The sequence below is a fragment of the Mus musculus genome, chromosome 1 (assembly GCF_000001635.26).
Source record: "Mus musculus strain C57BL/6J chromosome 1, GRCm38.p6 C57BL/6J".
NCBI classification, from domain to species: Eukaryota; Metazoa; Chordata; class Mammalia; order Rodentia; family Muridae; genus Mus; species Mus musculus.
The window spans coordinates 55,271,312-55,290,310 of NC_000067.6; the positions used below are offsets into that span (position 1 = coordinate 55,271,312).

Sequence of the window (18,999 nt, forward strand, 5' to 3'; positions counted from 1 at the left end):
AGTTTGGCCACTAGAAACAACCTAGCTGCAACTACCTTGTTAGCACCATGGGCCTTGGCTAACTCCTTGTTTTGGAAACCAAGACTGAACATTTCCCAGAGGTTGAAATTTCTACAGCAGCACTGTCCCATAAAATTTTCTTTGTTAATGGAAACGCTCCATATCTACACAGTAAGACACAGTAGCTATTAGTTATGCACGATTATTTAGCACTTGAAAAGTGGCTAGATGCAACTGAGGAAATATATTTTTAATTTGATTTAATTTAAAACTTATCTGCTTTTCTAAAACCAAACTTTATAGATGGGTATTACCAGCTCATTCAATTTTGCTCATTGTTACTTAGTATTATGCACTGTGACATCAGTGTAAGGTGGTAAGTATTTGTTAGATGAGTGCTATCTATTGTGATAAAATACTTCTATTCACACCTAATTTACTTAGAGCTTATTGGCTGTACCACCTATATGTTATAAATCTCTAAGGGGTTTGATGTATACCAGATTTCTTGGTTAAAGACTCAGTGTATCTAGAGAAAACAGGAAGCAGTGCTACATAGCTTTATTTTATACCCTTAATACATATAATTTTGGATAGCAAACATTGGAAAGCTAAAAAATAGTTAAAAGTAAAGGCTTTGGTAAGAATGTTGGTAAAAGTTAATGAAAGTGACAAAAGGGAATATATTATTTTAATTAATTAATTTACCAATTATGTTTAGATTGAGTCTTATTATATAGTCCAAATAGGCTTGCATTTGCTCTAACCTCAGTGTCCCTAGTGACTGAGATTACAGGCATGCAAACCATACTTAGCTAACAAAGTCCAGGGGCTTGAGAACAGACCTAACTTGTATGAGGCTCTAGGTTCAACCTTAAGCACTGCAAAAACCCACAGTGAAACAAAAATCTAAATAAATTAAATTTAAATTTACACAGAATTAAGAGCATGGAAACTGAAGGTAGAGAAATATTGAAGAAATAGATAGTAACCGACTATACAACAATTGAGCTTTGACAAAAAATGATTTTGGGGCAGTGGAGAGAGAAATGAATTTATTATTCTTAGTAAGTTACAGAGGCATAAAAAAATGGGCCTAATATATAAAGTAGACTATATGGCATTAAGGGATCAGAAAACCATTGGATTAATTTTGATCTTTGAGACTATGATGGGCAAGTTAACATGTAAATGATGATGATTCTGAAATATAAAGGATTAGGAACTTTCTATTCATGATTTTCAGTTTGAGGAAGCTGTGGCCACCATCCATGTGGTAATGTTTTAGGATTAGGCAGGAAGAGAATGAAAGCATCAGCATCATATTAAGCCATAACTAAGATATAAATGAGGGACTCCCAGGGGATGATGGTGGACCAGAAGCTGCCTTTTTTTAATATGGCAAGTGAGAAGTCTCAGGACAGCACACAATAGACCATTCCACAGGGAGAGAGAATATTAGAGACCACAAAAGGACAGGCAAATGTCTTGAAAAACAGAAACTCTGAGGGAACAAAAGGAAAACAGCACATGTATTTGTGGCAGGGGCACAGAAGCATCATCTAAAAGCTAACCCTGGTGCCTTGGTGAGTGCAGATTAGCAGAGTTATCCATACGATGAGCCACAGTTCTTGAAAGCCTCAAATCCAGTAGGGGATTCTGGTGGGGCAGTAATTCCTATAAAACTAGCAATCTACAGATTCAATGCAATCCCCATCAAAATTCCAACTCAATTCTTCGACGAATTAGAAAGAGCAATCTGCAAATTCATCTGGAATAACAAAAAACCTAGGATAGCAAAAACTCTTCTCAAGGACAAAAGCACCTCTGGAGGAATCACCATGCCTGACCTAAAGCTTTACTACAGAGCAATCGTGATAAAAACTGCATGGTACTGGTATAGCAACAGACAAGTAGACCAATGGAACAGAATTGAAGACCCAGAAATGAACCCACACACCTATGGTCACTTGATCTTCGACAAGGGAGCTAAAACCATCCAGTGGAAGAAAGACAGCATTTTCAACAATTGGTGCTGGCACAACTGGTTGTTATCGTGTAGAAGAATGCGAATCGATCCATACTTATCTCCTTGTACTAAGGTCAAATCTAAGTGGATCAAGGAACTTCACTTAAAACCAGAGACACTGAAACTTATAGAGGAGAAAGTGGGGAAAAGGGGGGAAAAATTCCTGAATAGAACAGCAATGGCTTGTGCTGTAAGATCGAGAATTGACAAATGGGACCTCATGAAACTCCAAAGCTTCTGCAAGGCAAAAGACACCGTGAATAAGACAAAAAGACCACCAACAGATTGGGAAAGGATCTTTACCTATCCTAAATCAGATAGGGGACTAATATCCAACATATATAAAGAACTCAAGAAGGTGGACTTCAGAAAATCAAATAACCCCATTAAAAAATGGGGCTCAGAACTGAACAAAGAATTCTCACCTGAGGAATACCGAATGGCAGAGAAGCACCTGAAAAAATGTTCAACATCCTTAATCATCAGGGAAATGCAAATCAAAACAACCCTGAGATTCCACCTCACACCAGTCAGAATGGCTAAGATCAAAAATTCAGGTGACAGCAGATGCTGACGAGGATGTGGAGAAAGAGGAACACTCCTCCATTGTTGGTGGGATTGCAGGCTTGTACAACCACTCTGGAAATCCGTCTGGCGGTTCCTCAGAAAATTGGACATAGTACTACCGGAGGATCCAGCAATACCTCTCCTGGGCATATATCCAGAAGATGCCCCAACTGGTAAGAAGGACACATGCTCCACTATGTTCATAGCAGCCTTATTTATAATAGCCAGAAGCTGGAAAGAACCCAGATGCCCCTCAACAGAGGAATGGATACAGAAAATGTGGTACATTTACACAATGGAGTACTACTCAGCTATTAAAAAGAATGAATTTATGAAATTCCTAGCCAAATGGATGGACCTGGAGGGCATCATCCTGAGTGAGGTAATACATTCACAAAGGAACTCACACAATATGTACTCACTGATAAGTGGATATTAGCCCCAAACCTAGGATACCCAAGATATAAGATACAATTTGCTAAACACATGAAACTGAAGAAAAATGAAGACTGAAGTGTGGACACTATGCCCCTCCTTAGAATTGGGAACAAAACACCCATGGAAGGAGTTACAGAGACAAAGTTTGGAGCTGAGACGAAAGGATGGACCATGTAGAGACTGCCATATCCAGGGATCCACCCCATAATCAGCTTCCAAACGCTGACACCATTGCATACACTAGCAAGATTTTGTTGAAAGGACCCAGATGTAGCTGTCTCTTGTGAGACTATGCCGGGGCCTAGCAAACACAGAAGTGGATGCTCACAGTCAGCTATTGGATGGATCACAGGGCTCCCAATGGAGGAGTTAGAGAACGTATCCAAGGAGCAAAGGGGTCTGCAACACTGTAGGTGCAACAACATTATGAACTAACCAGTACCCCGGAGCTCTTGACTCTAGCTGCATATGTATCAAAAGATGGCCTAGTCGGCCATCACTGGAAAGAGAGGCCCATTGGACATGCAAACTGTATATGCCCCAGTACAGGGGAACGCCAGGGCCAAACAAATGGGAAGGGGTGGGTAGGGAAGTGGGGGGGGAGGGTATGGGGGACTTTTGGGATAGCATTGGAAATGTAATTGAGGAAAATATGTAATAAAAAATATTAAAAAAAAAACTAGTCAGTAGTGGTGGAGAGGTCCCAGAAGAGGCACTATCTTGAGAAGAAACCATTTGCTCTTTAAGATAAAGCTTCCTTGGAGGCCAGAGAAGAAAGAACAATTTTTCAGAAAGCCTAGTGTCAATTTGCCACAGCTCATGGGTGAGAAATGGCTGCTGGTTGGCCTCATGGCTTGGCAGTGGCCATGAAGGCTTTCTTGTCTGTGGCCCTGGCAATCTTGTTATCTTTCAAGATAACCACAACAGAAACTGATATCCTCGAGCCAGTAGGCGGCTAGAACTGAGGCAAGCCTTGAAAATTTTTTACTTCTGGTCTGAGGATTCCAAAGCCCAGGTCTGTGGACACTATAAGCAATCTTCTCTCTCCACAGGATGTTCCCCACTGACAAGGATGAGAAAGGCCCTCCAGGGACCTACCTTAGTACTTTCCTTACCTCTTCCACCCCCACTCAAGAACCATATCGTGCCTAGGCTTAGCCATGCTACCATATACCAGTTAGAGTCTTTGCAGTGACTGAGAACCGACCCAGTCCACAGCCTGACAAGTTGAAGGTGGTCATAAGTGAGTCCTGGCAGGCAAAGGTTAGTGACTTGCAACATTGTTCAGCAATGGTCCCTCAAACACTTTAGGTACAACACCAGCCCGAACAGAACAAACAAGGACCCCCAACCTTAAATGACTAAAACTCTTTCAGCTGGCAGAATCCAATATTAGAGAACTTCCAGAAAAAAAGCTGCTCCAGTATATTGTTTTTCCTAATATTATTTTATTGCTTTTTAAATTTTCTTTTGTTCTATATCCTCTATTATTATTTTTAAAACACTATATATTGAATCCTTTTATTTGACCTAAATGTCCTTTTTACTTGTAGGTTTGACTTCTAGTTCTCTCCTTTTACTTCCAGTTTTAAAATAAAGTAGAACACTTTCATGACTCCTTAAGTATACTGTGAAGCACAGTTCACCATTATGCCCACTGTACTCAATACATAATTTGGTTTTAATGTGGGCATACTGTCATTTGATTCCTCTGAGTGCAATATTGATTTTTACATTGTGTATATCCATTGTACATGGTACTGTGTTACATGAAGACATTCCCACACAAGAGTATTTAGTGCACATTGAGCAAGCCCACATTTTTATTACTGATTGGTTCCTCTTCCAGACATTTTCACACCTTATATACATAGATGGACTTATGTGTCTATAAAATCTAGAAACCACGAATAAGAGCAAACATATGATATTTTCTGAGACTGGCTTAATCAGCTTACCATGATTATCTCCAGTTCCATCAACTGTCCACCGTGGCTGAAAATTTTCATTGTGTGTGTGTGTGTGCCTGCACATGTACATATGTATACATTTTCTCCACTCATTATTTTAGGTTGGTTCCATAACTTAGATCCTGGGAACAGTACTGACTAAGCACTAGAGTACAAATACCTCTGAGACATGTGAACCTTTTGGGTAAATTCACATGAGTGGTATAGCTGAGTTATATTTAAGCACTTTTAAAAATGGCAGCTCGGCCCATTTCCTATGCTTACACAGGTTTCTTTATTGTGTGATCAGTATTTTTCCATCTTGTTCTCTTCTCTTCTTCCTAACATTCTTTTGTCTTCTGATCCTTTAGCCTAGAACTCCTTTCTTTTTCCTCTTCCCCTATTTCCTTTATTCACTCAGTTACTATTTATTTTTAAAAAGTTTAAATTATAAATTATGTATTATTTGTGTGTGTACATGATTGTGTGTATGAATGAAAGCATGCATATGCTACAGCCTCTGTGCAGAGGTTAGAGTACAACTTCTTGTGAGTTCCCTTCTTCTTGGAGGTGTGGAGTCTTGGGATCAAACTCAAATGCTTTTACTTTATCTCACTATTTTTTTCTTATCCACCAAGGCCTCAGTTACTGTTTTTACTTTTACCTTAATAACTTTAAACATCTAACTGTATTTTTGCCATTTTATTTTCTTTGGTCATTGGTAGATAGTTGGTTTTAATTATTTTACTTTCATGATTCGTAAAAAGTTTTTCTGTCTGGTGCTGGAGAGATTGCTCAGTGGTTAGGAGCACTGAATGTTTCTCCAGAAGACCTGGATTTAATCCCCAGCACCCACATGGCAGCTCACAACTGTCTGTAACTCTACCATCTGACACCCTCACACACACATACTGGCAGGCAAAACATCAATGCACATAAAACGAATTATTAAAAAGCTCTGTCAGCCAGGCATGGTGGTGCATGCCTTTAATCCCAGCACTCGGGAGGCAGAGGCAGGTGGATTTCTGAGTTCGAGGCCAGCCTGGTCTACAAAGTGAGTTCCAGGACAGCCAAGGCTACACAGAGAAACCCTGTCTCGAAAAACAAACAAACAAACAAACAAACAAACAAACAAACAAACAACTCTGTCTTTTCAAAAAAGAACATCTTTTATTTATTCTTTGGCTATTTAATCCATATAATATAATGTACCCTGCTCATATCTAAAATCTCCCTCCAATCCTTCTGATGCTCCCAAATAGGTTGATCTCCTACCTTTTTATCCCCCACTTTTGATAATGCACTGAGTCTAATTAATTAGCACTGCCAGTTAGACTACTGACTGACCATTTTGGCTTGAACTTACGCAGGTAGGCCTAAGTGCAGCGAGCTCATGAGTGCAATGACCACTTCATGTCCAGAAGATGGCATTTCACAGCAACCCTCTTCATCCATATTCTTTCTGTCCTCCTCTTCTGTGAGGCTCCTGAGTACTGGCACATTGATATAGATGTCCCATTTAGGGCTGAGCATTCTGATCACTTATGAGTCTCTGCATTAAGTTCTGCTTATAGCACAAAGAAGCAAATTTTGGGCCAAAGCTGACAATAGCACCCTTGCAAGGCTCACTGTGAACCGTTTCCACTGACCTTTACCACCCAGGTGCAGGGGAGAGGCTTCTAGTATTCTGTCACCTGCCCTGCTGGCTTTAACCATTCTCAAGTATTTAGTTATTTGGAGACATGGTGTTTCCTAGTGTGTTAGTTTATTTTCCCCTTTCTTGGTGGTATTGGGGTTGAACTTCCAAGTAAGGACTGCTTACTAAAACGACTCCCAAATAAAATCAGAAGATGTGTATCTATTATTAGCTGCACAAACCTCAACACAGAAGCATAAGAATAATGAAAAATACAACATGATTCCAAAAAGTTGAAACTCTTTAATTACCAGATCCAAAGATACTGAAATAGGAAAAATATGACAGAATTCAAATGTTTACTTGTAAAACTGATCAATGACTTAAAAGAGGATATAAGCAAGCAGGAGACTGAAGTAAGGAAATCAACTCAGGATCTAGAGAAGAAGACAGTAACATAGTTAAGGAAAGAAAGTGAAATAAACAGAAATATTAAAAATGAAAACCACAATGAAAAACATCACCAACAGATTACACCAAACAGAAGAAATACTACCAGCTGGACTTGTTTGAAGAAATACAATATTCAGACATAAATACAAAAAATTAAAGAGGAGAATGACCACAACTTTTAATAGATATAGTAAATGATCAAGAGATCAAAAGCTAAGAATCCATGGGGTAGAAGGACCCATGACAAAACTAAAGGCGCAGAAACTTAGTAACTGTATTATGAGAAAATTCCCTAAATTTATGGAAATAAATGAACACTTAAGAACTCCTAAGGGACACAACTGCCACCACCACCACCATCTCTCCATGTCACATTAGGGTCAAGATACCAAAAATACAAACAAAGAAGTAATATTAAAATTCATGAGAAAAATCCCAACACACAAAGGCAAATGTCTCAGAATAATGTAGAATTCAGCAGAAACTCTAAAAGCCATGAAGTAGTAGACTTCAATACCTGAAAGTAAATAGCTACCAACCAAGATTGGTACATCCACTTACCCTTTATAACCAATGGAAAAATATACACATCAAGAGAATACAAATTAGTGACCATTAAAAAAGACAATTAAATGAATTCTAAGCACAGAGGGAAAAAAACAAACAAACCTCGATTATGAGAGAAGAACAAAGACTACATTTCATTTGAGGAAGAGATGAACAAAGTAAACCTGAGGGGAAAAATCATATCTAATTGTAAGTTAGTGCTCCCTACTACTAATTGTAACCCCCCCCCCCCAACCTGAAGCTGGCTGAACCAGATCTCGACCTTGTTGACCCTGAGGAGATTATCTAGGGTGGAGCCTCCCTAGATCACTCTATTGTTCAGCCACTGTCGCTGTTACTTGTAGGGAGGCCGCCTAGCTATTCCGGAGACTACACCCTATCCTGCATGTGGTCACCTGCAGCTGGGCTCCAAGCATGAATCTGCGGGAATGGGTCTCCCCCCTTCTTTATAAAGCGCATCCGCCATTGAACATTTGAACCTTGAACAGACTAGCATATCTTGGTTTCCATTATTTCTCGACCCGCCTAGTTTCCCTCTTCTCTTTCAGCTCCGGTTGCCTCCCAGGCTCGAACCCAGACATGAGAGCCACAGGCCAGCCCCAACAACTAATAGAGGAGAAAGAACAATTATTGAACCAAATAGGAAAACAAGCAGCAAATTATAGAAATCTGAAAACCTTCCTAAACAGTAATCATAAGTGTAAATGGTGTTAACTTTCCAATACAAAGACACAAAACAAGGGCGAGAAGATGCCTCAGTGAGTAAAGTGCTTGCTGATCAAGCATGAAGACACGAGGATAGATCTCCAGAACCTATGTAAAAATGCCAGGCATGGTAGGATATACCTGTAATCTCAGTGCTGGGAGATCAGAGAAAAAGACTCCTGGGGCATGGGTGGGTTTTGATGGCCAACCAGCCTAATTGTGAGCCATAACTGGTAAGCCCCAGGTCCCAGTGATAGATCTGTCTCAAAAAATAAGGTGGACCAAGATTTAGTAAGAAACGCAACACTGACTTCTGTGACCTCCCAATACACCAATATACACATGATCATGTAAACACACAGTGACATGGAATAGCTTTTTGGATGAAAAATATTGTATTATAAAAAACACAAGGGTGAGAGGGAGAGTCCGATAGTAGACAGAGCCATTACAATACAGAAAAGCTGAGAAAATCTGCACCTCTTTCAGAAATGAACATTTTAAGGAGCAGAAGGGAGGGAAGGCAGACTGTAGTGTCCCTGCCATAAGAAGACCCCAAGGAAGTCTTTGCTTTTCAGTATTTGGAGCTTGATCAGAGCAGCTGTGGAACATAATTTCAAAATGACCGCTGATGCACTGGTTACTCAACAGCTCAAGAGCCTGTCAACAAAACTTGAGGGAAACTCAGAGCCAGTGGACAGGACTAGATGTGGAAATCTGGTCATCAGAATATTGCTAGACTAGGGGTGTGTGTGTGTGTGTACAGGGGTGGCACAAGCATTTACAATTGTACTCCTAAGGATTGCCCAGATGTGTGACTAGTATCTGAGATTTCACTTGTGAAGCACCACTTACTGATGGATCAGCATCAGTAACTAGCCCTGACAAAGAAAGGGTCTGTAGCTGAGAACATTCTAGCAACATTTTTGATGTGCTGCCAGGATTGTAACCCACTGTTGTGATCCAACAGTGCAATAGAATGCCCAGGAGTGTGACAGGTTTCTGGGAGCCAGAGAAAGAACAGTGAAAAACTTGAGACTGAAACCAGCAAAAAGGCCAGACTATAAGCATACTCTATAACCCCATCCAGCTTTCTTTCTTAGACATTTATTCCTCATTTAGGTATCCAATGCATGGCTCAGGTGTTCCCTAAAACGTCCAATCCACATTGTGCTTAGGTGAACTCGCAGTTCTGGGATCCCTCCCTCCTGTAGAGAGCAGTTTTCAATAAAGTTACTCCACCCCCCTTTTTTTGAGTCTTTCACTGATGCTCAAAACTTTGTCCCATTAAACAAGCTTGATAATCTTTGTACTGTACTACAAAATAGAATTCAGAGCTGTGATAATTTTAGGCAAGCACTCTACCAACTGAGCTACATCTACAGCCACTCCTTTTTAAAAATTACTTTACATGTATGAATAATTTTCCTGCTTGTAAATTTGTGTACCCTGTGCATGCTGGGTACCGTGTTGGCCATAAGAGGCCACCAGAACCCCTAGAACAATACCAGACGGTTCTAAGTTATTCTGTGGGTACTGGGATTCTATCCTTTGTCCTCTGGAAGAGAAGCCCCTACCCTTTATTTTTCATCTCAACTGAAAAATAAATTTAAAATAATTCAAAAGTATAAATAAAATCTGAAGACTGCTCTAGGAAAACAACTAGAGAACTGTATTAGTAGCTAATGGAAGTACTAAAAATATTTTTGAAAGTAATATGGAAAGATACAACTGAACCCAAGGAAAAAGAGCTATAAATTAGGATTCATAAAATTAAAGACAGGACTGAAGTGGAAACTTAAGGGTTCTTTGGAAAGTCAGTTGTGTTGGATGATGTTTTGCTGGGGCAAACATGTGAAGGAGTGTTTCACTGAAGTGGACATAGGTGAAAGGCTCAGGCAGACTTGTGAAGGAACATTTAGCTGAGCAGATACAGGTGAAAGGTTGTTCTGTTAAAGCAAGCACGTGAAAGGACACGTGATGAAAGATTCTGTGCTACTGACACGCATGTATTGCTCTGCCTTACACTGCATAGTTGAGCTCCATTTGTTGGGACTCCATAGAAAGAAACGCACCAAAACTTCTCGTGGTGTGTTGCAGTTTCTTGCCACTTCTACAGACTCAGGCTGATTGGCAGTGATGACAGCTGAGAGACTCATGGCATATCCTTTCTTTCCCACTACCTCTGGTGGATGATGGGCTAAAAGGGAGGTTAAAGTGTTGAAGAACCATCATTAAAAGTAGACTTTGAAAAAATTAAAATTACACAGGATACTTGATAGAATTGAAATGAAAGAACATAGGAGAGGAATTAATAGAAGAATCTTAGGGGTTGGCTAACAAGTCACCAAGTCTTAGCTAGACATCTTAAACGATCTAAGATCACCTAGGAGACAAGTTGCTGAGAATTCATTCAGATGAGGTTAGTCTCTGGGCTCTAGATTAGGCTAACAGAGGTGTGTGCTGGCTAGTTTTTTGTCACTTCAACAAATTTAGACCATCTGGGAAGAGGGAATATTAATTGAGAAAATGCTTTCATCATACTGAACTGTATACACTGATTCATGTGTGAGGGCCCAGCTGTTGTCAGTGATGCTTCTCTTGGGCAGGTGGTCCTAGGCTGTATAAGAAATCAGGCTGAGGTAGCCATGGAAGTAAGCCAATAAGTAGTGCTCCTCCATGGTCTCTGCTTCAGTTTCTGTTTCTAAAACCTGCCCTGAATTCCTGCTCTGGCTTTTCTCAATGACAAACTATAAAGTATAAACTGAAGTAAATCCTCTCATCTTCAAGTTGGTTTTAGTCAGTGTTTTATTAAGGCAACAGAAACAATGTGGGAAGAGTGACCCTGAGTGTGGGTTGGGGTTCTGCACTGAGTAAAAAAGGTAAAAAAAAAAAAAAAAAAAAAGAGTAAAGTAAGCTGAGTATTAGCATTCATCTCTTTGAACTTCCTGACTGTATGCAATGTGATCATCTGCCTCAAGCTCCCATCACCATAACTTCTCTGCTAAGATAAACTGTACTCTCAAACTGTAAGAAATCCTTCCTTAGTATTTTGGCCTCTAAACCCCACAGGAAGACCAACAGAGTTAACTAACCTGGACTCTTGGGGTTCTCAAGGACTGAACCACCCAACCAAAGAACATACATGGGTTAGACCTAGGCCTCCCCACACTTATGTAGGAGATGTGCAGCTTGGTCTTCATGTGGGTCTCAAACAACTAGAGCAGCAGCTATCCCAAAAGCTGTTGGCTTTATGTGGAATATGTTCTAGCTGGGTTGCCTTGTCTGACCTCAGTGGGAGAGGATGTGCCTAGACCTGATGTTCCGAGGAGGGAGGATACTCAAGGAGACCCAAACCAATCAGAGGAAAAGGGGAAGGGGATGAGGGAAGCACTGAAAGAGGGGTGACTTGGGAGGTGGTGACTGGGAGGGGGGCAGTGAGTGGGATGTAAAGTGAGTAAGTAAAACAAATAATAAAAAAAATAAAAAATAAACCCTTAAGTACCATTTGTCAGTTACTTGTTGCAGCACAACAGAGGGTTATGGTGGAGGTTTGGAAGATCATCATAATGCCATCAGAAATGTGGACCATGGATGCTTATATAATAAAGTTTCAGAGGGAAACAAAGACCCAACCAGGAACTTCATTTAAGCCATTCATTTTATATTCTGGTAGAGAATCTAGCTGCCTTCTGCCTGTATCTTGGAAACTTATGTAAGGCTGAATTAAAAAAATAATAGACTAATATCTTTGGTGGAGTAAATTTCAAGGCAGGGCATGATTCATTTTGTGGCATGATTACTTTTCAATGCTCTTATTCATATCTATAGTAAGAGAGTAAAAAGATTCAAAAAGTGAACTTTAGCAAGAAAAGTTGTGTGAGCAAATTAAAAAATATGGACTTGTAGAATACGGATGGCAAAGCATCTGTAATTGTTAAAAAAGAAACATTATTTTTCAGTAGGATAACAGGAAGGGAGAACTGAAGACAAGACTCCATCAAATGTTCCTACTTACCAAAGTGCAAATTTATGAGATAGGAGATAATCTGAACTGAGACTGCTGCAGGAGGAGATCACTGCTAAACACTTCCCCCAGTAAAATAAAGTGATTTTGCAGACTTAGCCACCAAGGCATATAGAAACTGCTACAGTTGTGATCCAAGGGGGCTGGGTTCCAACATGATGTGGCAGTAGGACTTGACATTATCTTTGAGGCATTGGTTTTGAAGACATGAATGATGTTACATTTAGGGGGAATGGAAGTACAGGGTCTTGTTCCACAGATTTTTAGTGCCACTGAGGTCAGGCACTGTGTGTCAGGGTCACAGTTCTTACAAAGACTCTGAGGGGATACTTTGTGGAGCTTGGTAAAGTTCAAGTTGTGATGTAGACTATAAAGTGTTGGAGACCATGGATGTCTACCAAAGAAAGCAGTAGAGAAAAATTGAGCCAGTCCAAGTGCATATTTATGTGTGCAGCAGCCAGCTGAGCTGGAGGGGTAGAGCTATTGTGAGCTCCAGATGATGGATACGGAACTAAAGGATTTGGGGTTTTCTAGGTATATATATTTGACTTTGCTTTGGTTTAATCTTTCCCTTGCCATATTCCCATTGTTCCCTTTATATATTATGTATTAGAACCATGTAACTTATTAATTGGTTGCACAGGGTATTAAAGAGATTTCCCGAGTTTCAGAAGAGACTCTGAACTTAACTTTTAAACAGTTTTGGAACTAATAAGGACAAAGTTGGAGTCAATACATTTTGTATTATGAGATGGCCATTAGTCTATGTGGATGAGTAGAAGATTATGGCTTAAGTCTGTACTTGGCTATTGTTTTAGTTTGTATTTATGTGATAAAACACCATGACCAGAAGCAAATTGGGGTAGAAAGGGTTTATTTCAGCTTATAACTCACAGGTCACATTACATTAAGGCAAGAACTTGGATGCAGGAACTGATGCAGAGACATAGCGGAACACTTTTACTGAATTGCTCCTCATGGCTTGCTTAGCTTGCTGTTTAAAAATATAACCAAAGACCACTTTCTTATCTAACACAAGGCACTTTACAAAACCACTTTCTAATGTAACTCAAAGGACCACCTATAATGGGCTAGATCCTCCACATCAATCACTAATTAAGAAAATGTTCTACAAGCTGGGTCATTTTCTCCATTGTGCGTTCTTTCAGATAACACTAGTTTGTTTCAAGTTGACAAAAAACAAAAAACAAAAAAACAACAAAAACAAAAAACAAAAAAAACCACCCAACAAAGACAGCTGTCAAGTTGATAAGTGATAAATTTGTTATGCTTATATTGTCAATTTCACAGGATTTAGGATCACCAAGAAGACAAGCCTCTAAGATATGGTTGTCTGTGATAATCTAGATTAGATTAACAGAAGATAGAAAGACTCACCCTCAGTTTGGGTGGCACCATTCTAGAGGTAGAAGTCGCAGACTGAATAAAACAGAGAAAGCAAGCTGAGCACCATCACGAATCTCTCTGCATTCTGACTGTGAATGCAGCATGGCCAGCTGCTTCAAGCTCACAAGGCTCCTGTCTCCATGAAATCTCTGCCATGACGAACTGTGACTTCAAATTGTGAACCAAAATAAATCCCTTCTTTCTTAATGTTTTGTCTATTTTGTTGCAGCAATGAGACAAGTAACCAATGCCGAAGCATACTGAGGTTTCTACCTTATTTGAAGCTTCCCTTTCCAAGGTTTATAGTACATGTAGTTTATAATGGCCCCAAAACCATTAATATGGGAAAAGTCCAGAAATAAACAATCTATCTTTTTAAAACTGCTTATGTTGTCTCAATCTAACATGTTCTGGATGTGAAACTACCATATTGTTCATCATATCCATGCTGCAGAGTCTCCCAAACGATTGAGTTATATATTAGCTGTGTAATCAGATTAATGCTTGTGTGTATATATAGCATTAGGTACTATCTGAGGTTTGAGTCATTTACTGGTGTCTAGGAATAAATATCTTATGTATGGGAGCATCCATTGTGTTTTGAATAGATCATACTAAGAAATACTAATCCATTTGGAATGAAAAATAATCCCCATCTTTCATCCATATGCTTTCCTAAAGCTGGTAAAATTACAATATTAACAGAGTATGTAATATGGTATAAAATTCCACTGCTTACTCTCATCCTCACAGTGGAGGAAGATGTTATATAAAGAAAAGTGTAGAAAAATAATCTGTAAGGGAGTATGGTTTCATAAATTGAATCTTATGTTATGAAAGGTAGGGTGCCCATCCAAGTGGTCTGAGTTTAAGGGATAGTAAGAAAAAAAATGAGAAATGATATATCCAATTAAGAAGAAGAATAGACTGCAGAAAAAAAATGCTTAAACCATGAATGGAAACATAATTTTGATATAAAAATAGATGTGCTATATGTTAGATTTCCCTCTAAAGGTACTTAAAAAATAGACTCTCATGTCAACTAGTACATAAGTTCACACAGTAATTAATAAGAATTTCTTTTTAAGTTTTGCACATGTTTATATTTTATGTTGAACATATTCCCATTTATAGCCTCCACTTCTTTTGAATTCTCATTCCTGTACAGATGTTAGTCCTATCTGTTTAAACAGTTTTATTTTTATTTTATATCATATATGCAAATATGATTTTATGTATCTACATAAAATTTAGAAAATACAAATGAGTGAATGAGAGAAACTTGCCCAACTTACTCAGTATGATTAATTAATTAATTGCACCCAATTAATAACTCATTCTGATAACCTTTTTACTGGTCTTCCACCTCAGACAGCTATTTTGGCTAGTAAGAACTTATGGCAAATCCAGTATTAGAATAGCCTATAGGTGTTTGATCAAATAATCTAGGTTAAACGAAAAACAGACTGGAAAGAAATAGAAATTACTCAAAATTACAAAAAGAAATCTACCCATCTATCTATCTATCTATCTATCTATCTATCTATCTATCTATCTATCTATCTATCTATCTATATTTGGTTTTTCGAGACAGGGTTTCTTTGTGTAGCCCTGGCTGTCCTGGAACTCACTCTGTAGACCAGGCTGGCCTCCTGGCCTCAAACTCAGAAATTCACCTGCCTCTGGCTCCCAAATTCTGGGATTAAAGGCATGTGCCACCACTGCATGGCCATACTATATTTCATATTATGTTTGAAGAGGATCAATTAACCTGAAAATGAATTGGCCCAAAGGTCACCCAACCATGTTCTATAGGTCACATCCCATGAAAGCTGCAAGTAGAATGGAGGTTACCAGACTTGGGAGAATGGGTGGTTTGAATGAGAATAGCTCCTGTAGGCTCATATATTTTGAATATTTGGTCTACAGTTAATGGAACTGTTTGAGAAGGATTAGAAAGTGTGACCTTATTTTAGTAGGTGTGTCACTGTGGGTGAGCTTTGAGGTTTCAAAGCCCACACCAGGCCCTGATCCATCTTGCTCTCTACTCTACCTGATGTCTGTGACATAAGCTCTCAGGTATTATTCCAACCGCCTGCCTACCTTCTTGCTATCATGCTCCCCTCAGTGATAATGAGGGGATTAACCTTTTAAAACTCTAAGCAAACCCTCCAATGAAATGTCTTCTATAAGATATCTTGGTTATGGTGTCTCTTTCACAGAAATTGAATACTAAGACAGTAGGAGAAGAAAGGATAGATAAATATTGACCAATGGGTACTGATTTATAGTTAGATAGGAATAAGAATATTTAGTGTGCTAATACAAAGTAGATAAAGATAATAAAAATGTGTGGGAGGATTACAGGCTCAAGACTAACGAGCTACATAATTAGATACTGTCTTAAAACACATTCCTGGAGGCATTAATTTTTATAACAATAAAATCCCGTTACCATCAATATATGTGGAACCTGGAAATCATCACGTTAAGGAAAATAACTTAGATACAAAAATGTAAGTACTGCATGATCTCACTCTTAGAATCTAAACATGTATGAAGCCACACGTTTATGCATATACAATAAATAAATGCCAAGTAAAAGGGAACATGCTTCATTCTCTCTATTCTTTTTATTCTTATAAGCAGTGGCTCTCAATCTGTGGGTCACAACCTCTTTGGCACTCACATATCAGATATTTTTATTACGATTCATAACAGTAGCAATATTATAGTTAAGTAGCAATGAAATAATTTTATAGCTGGGGGTCACCACAACATGAAGAACTTTATTAAGGGGTCACAGAATTAGGAAGGTTGAGAACCACTGTGTAGGGGTACAGTGAGAAGACAGACACCTGCATCTGCACGTACCTTCATTTCCCAGCCTCCAAAATTGAGAAATGAACATATACTGTGTAAGCAGTTCAGCTTACAGTACATTTGGTAGAGAAGCTTGAACTAAGGCAACTATGTGTTGAGGGAATAATTATTGGGTCCCTTGGTTAAAGTCAAAGTCAGAAATTACAGTTTACTAGAAACCCTGAGGAAAGAAAAAGCTATTAATAATAGTGTTTCAAATTAAAAAGAACAGAAGTAACTAGAAATCTGCTTAGACATGTAAGATCATTTCTTGAGTGCTTTCTTTGTTAGTTCAGCTTATATTTTATGACTTACCGTAGAAAGGTCAAAGATCTAAATCTTTTAAAAGAATAATTTTAAAATAAAGTTTAAAATTTATTTTTAACCAATGCATGTAAAACAAAAGTTGTATATATTAATGGAGTAATCTCTTATGATTTTCAATGTAATTGAAATGTAATTGTGTTAGGTTTAAGTTAGGATAAGCATATTTATCTTCTCTAAGATTTAATATTTCTTTAGGGTAAAAACATAAAATATTTACTTTTAGTCTTTGAAATCATAGTACATTACTGTTATGCATACTCACCCCTTCTCCTTTCTTTTCTCTCTCTCTCTTAGATATTTTCTTTATATACATTTCAAATGCTATCCTGAAAGTTCTCTATACCCTCCCCCTGCTCTGCTCCCCTACCCACCCACTCCCACTTCTTGGCCCTGGCGTTCCCCTGTACTGGGGCATATAAAGTTTGCAATACCAAGGGACCTCTCTTCCCAGTGATGGCAGACTAGGCCATCTTCTCCGACATATGCAGCTAGAGACATGAGCTCTGGGGGTACTGGTTAGTTCATATTGTTGTTCCACCTATAGGGTTGCAGACCTCTTCAGCTCCTTGGGTACTTTCTCTAGCTCCTCCATTGGGGGCCCTGTGTTCCATCTTATAGATGACTGTGAGCATCCACTTCTGTATTTGCCACACACTGGCATAGCCTCATATGAGACAGTTATACCAGGGTCCCTTCAGCAAAATCTTGCTGGCATATGCAATAGTGTCTGGGTTTGGTGGCTGATTATGGGATGGATCCCTGGGTGGGGTAGTCTCTGGATGGTCCATCCTTTCGTCTCAGCTCCAAACTTTGTCTCTGTAACTCCTTTCATGGGTATTTTGTTCCTTCTTCTAAGGAGGAATGAAGTATCCACACGTTGGTCTTCCCTCTTCTTGATTTTCTTGTGTTTTGCAAATTGTATCTTGGGTGTTCTATGTTTCTGGGCTAATATCCACTTATCAGTGAGTGTATATCTAATGACTTCTTTTGTGATTGGGTTACCTCACTCAGGATGATATCCTCCAGATACATCCATTTGTCCAAGAATTTCATTGTTTTAAATAGCTGAGTAGTACTCCATTGTGTAAATGTACCACATTTTCTGTATCCATTCTTCTGTTGAGGGACATCTGGGTTCTTTCCAGCTTCTGCCTATTATAAATAAGGCTGTTATGAACATAGTGGAGCATGTATTCTTATTACCAGTTAGAACTTCTTCTGGGTATATGCCCAGGAGAGTTATTGCTGGACCTTCTGGTAGTATTATGTCCAATTTTCTGAGGAACCTCCAGACTGACTTCCAGAGTGGTTGTACAAGCTTGCCATCCCACCAGCAATGGAGGAGTGTTCCTCTTTCTCCACATCCTCGCCAGCATCTGCTGTCACCTGAATTTTTGATCTTAGCCATTCTGACTGGTGTGAGGTGGAATCTCAGGGTTGTTTTGATCTGCATTTCCCTGATGATTAAGGATGTTGAACATTTTTTCAGGTGCTTCTCAGCCATTCGGTATTCCTCAGTTGATACTCACTCCTTCTTGGTAGGTCTTAGTCTTCTTGCTCTTGTTTAACTGTAACTCAGCAGCCATTAAGCAACATTTCTACATTCTTCCTTCTCCTACTTTCCCTAGGCATGGTACCATGGTACCACCATTCTACTTGTAACTTCTGTGGGATCAACTCTGTTAGACTGTAAGATGAAATCTTTCAGCACTTATTCTTTTGTTCCTGTGTTATTTTACCTAATGTAACTATTTCCACATTCTATACATGTTACAAGTAACAGGATTTCATTATTTAAAAAAATTTTTTTAAGCCTACTAAGGACTTTTTTTTTGAGACAGTGTCTAATTATGAAACATGGGTCAGTTTTGAGCCTACAATCCTTCTGTCTCAGTTTCTTGAGTTTTGTGACATCAAGCCAGCTGTCATCATACCTGATATAAGATTTGACATTTTAATCATAAGACTATTACCGTTTTATACAGAAATCTACATTTTAAGCATGTTTGTTGTAGAACTCTGCACTTATGTA

The 18,999-nt window shown here is 38.9% G+C and overlaps 1 protein-coding gene across 3 annotated transcripts in view; it reads right to left on the minus strand.

Moving 5' to 3' along the window:
- Window positions 1-18,999, minus strand: part of Boll (boule homolog, RNA binding protein) — a 120,224-nt gene that overhangs the window by 27,746 nt on the left and 73,479 nt on the right. The window lies entirely within an intron of this gene.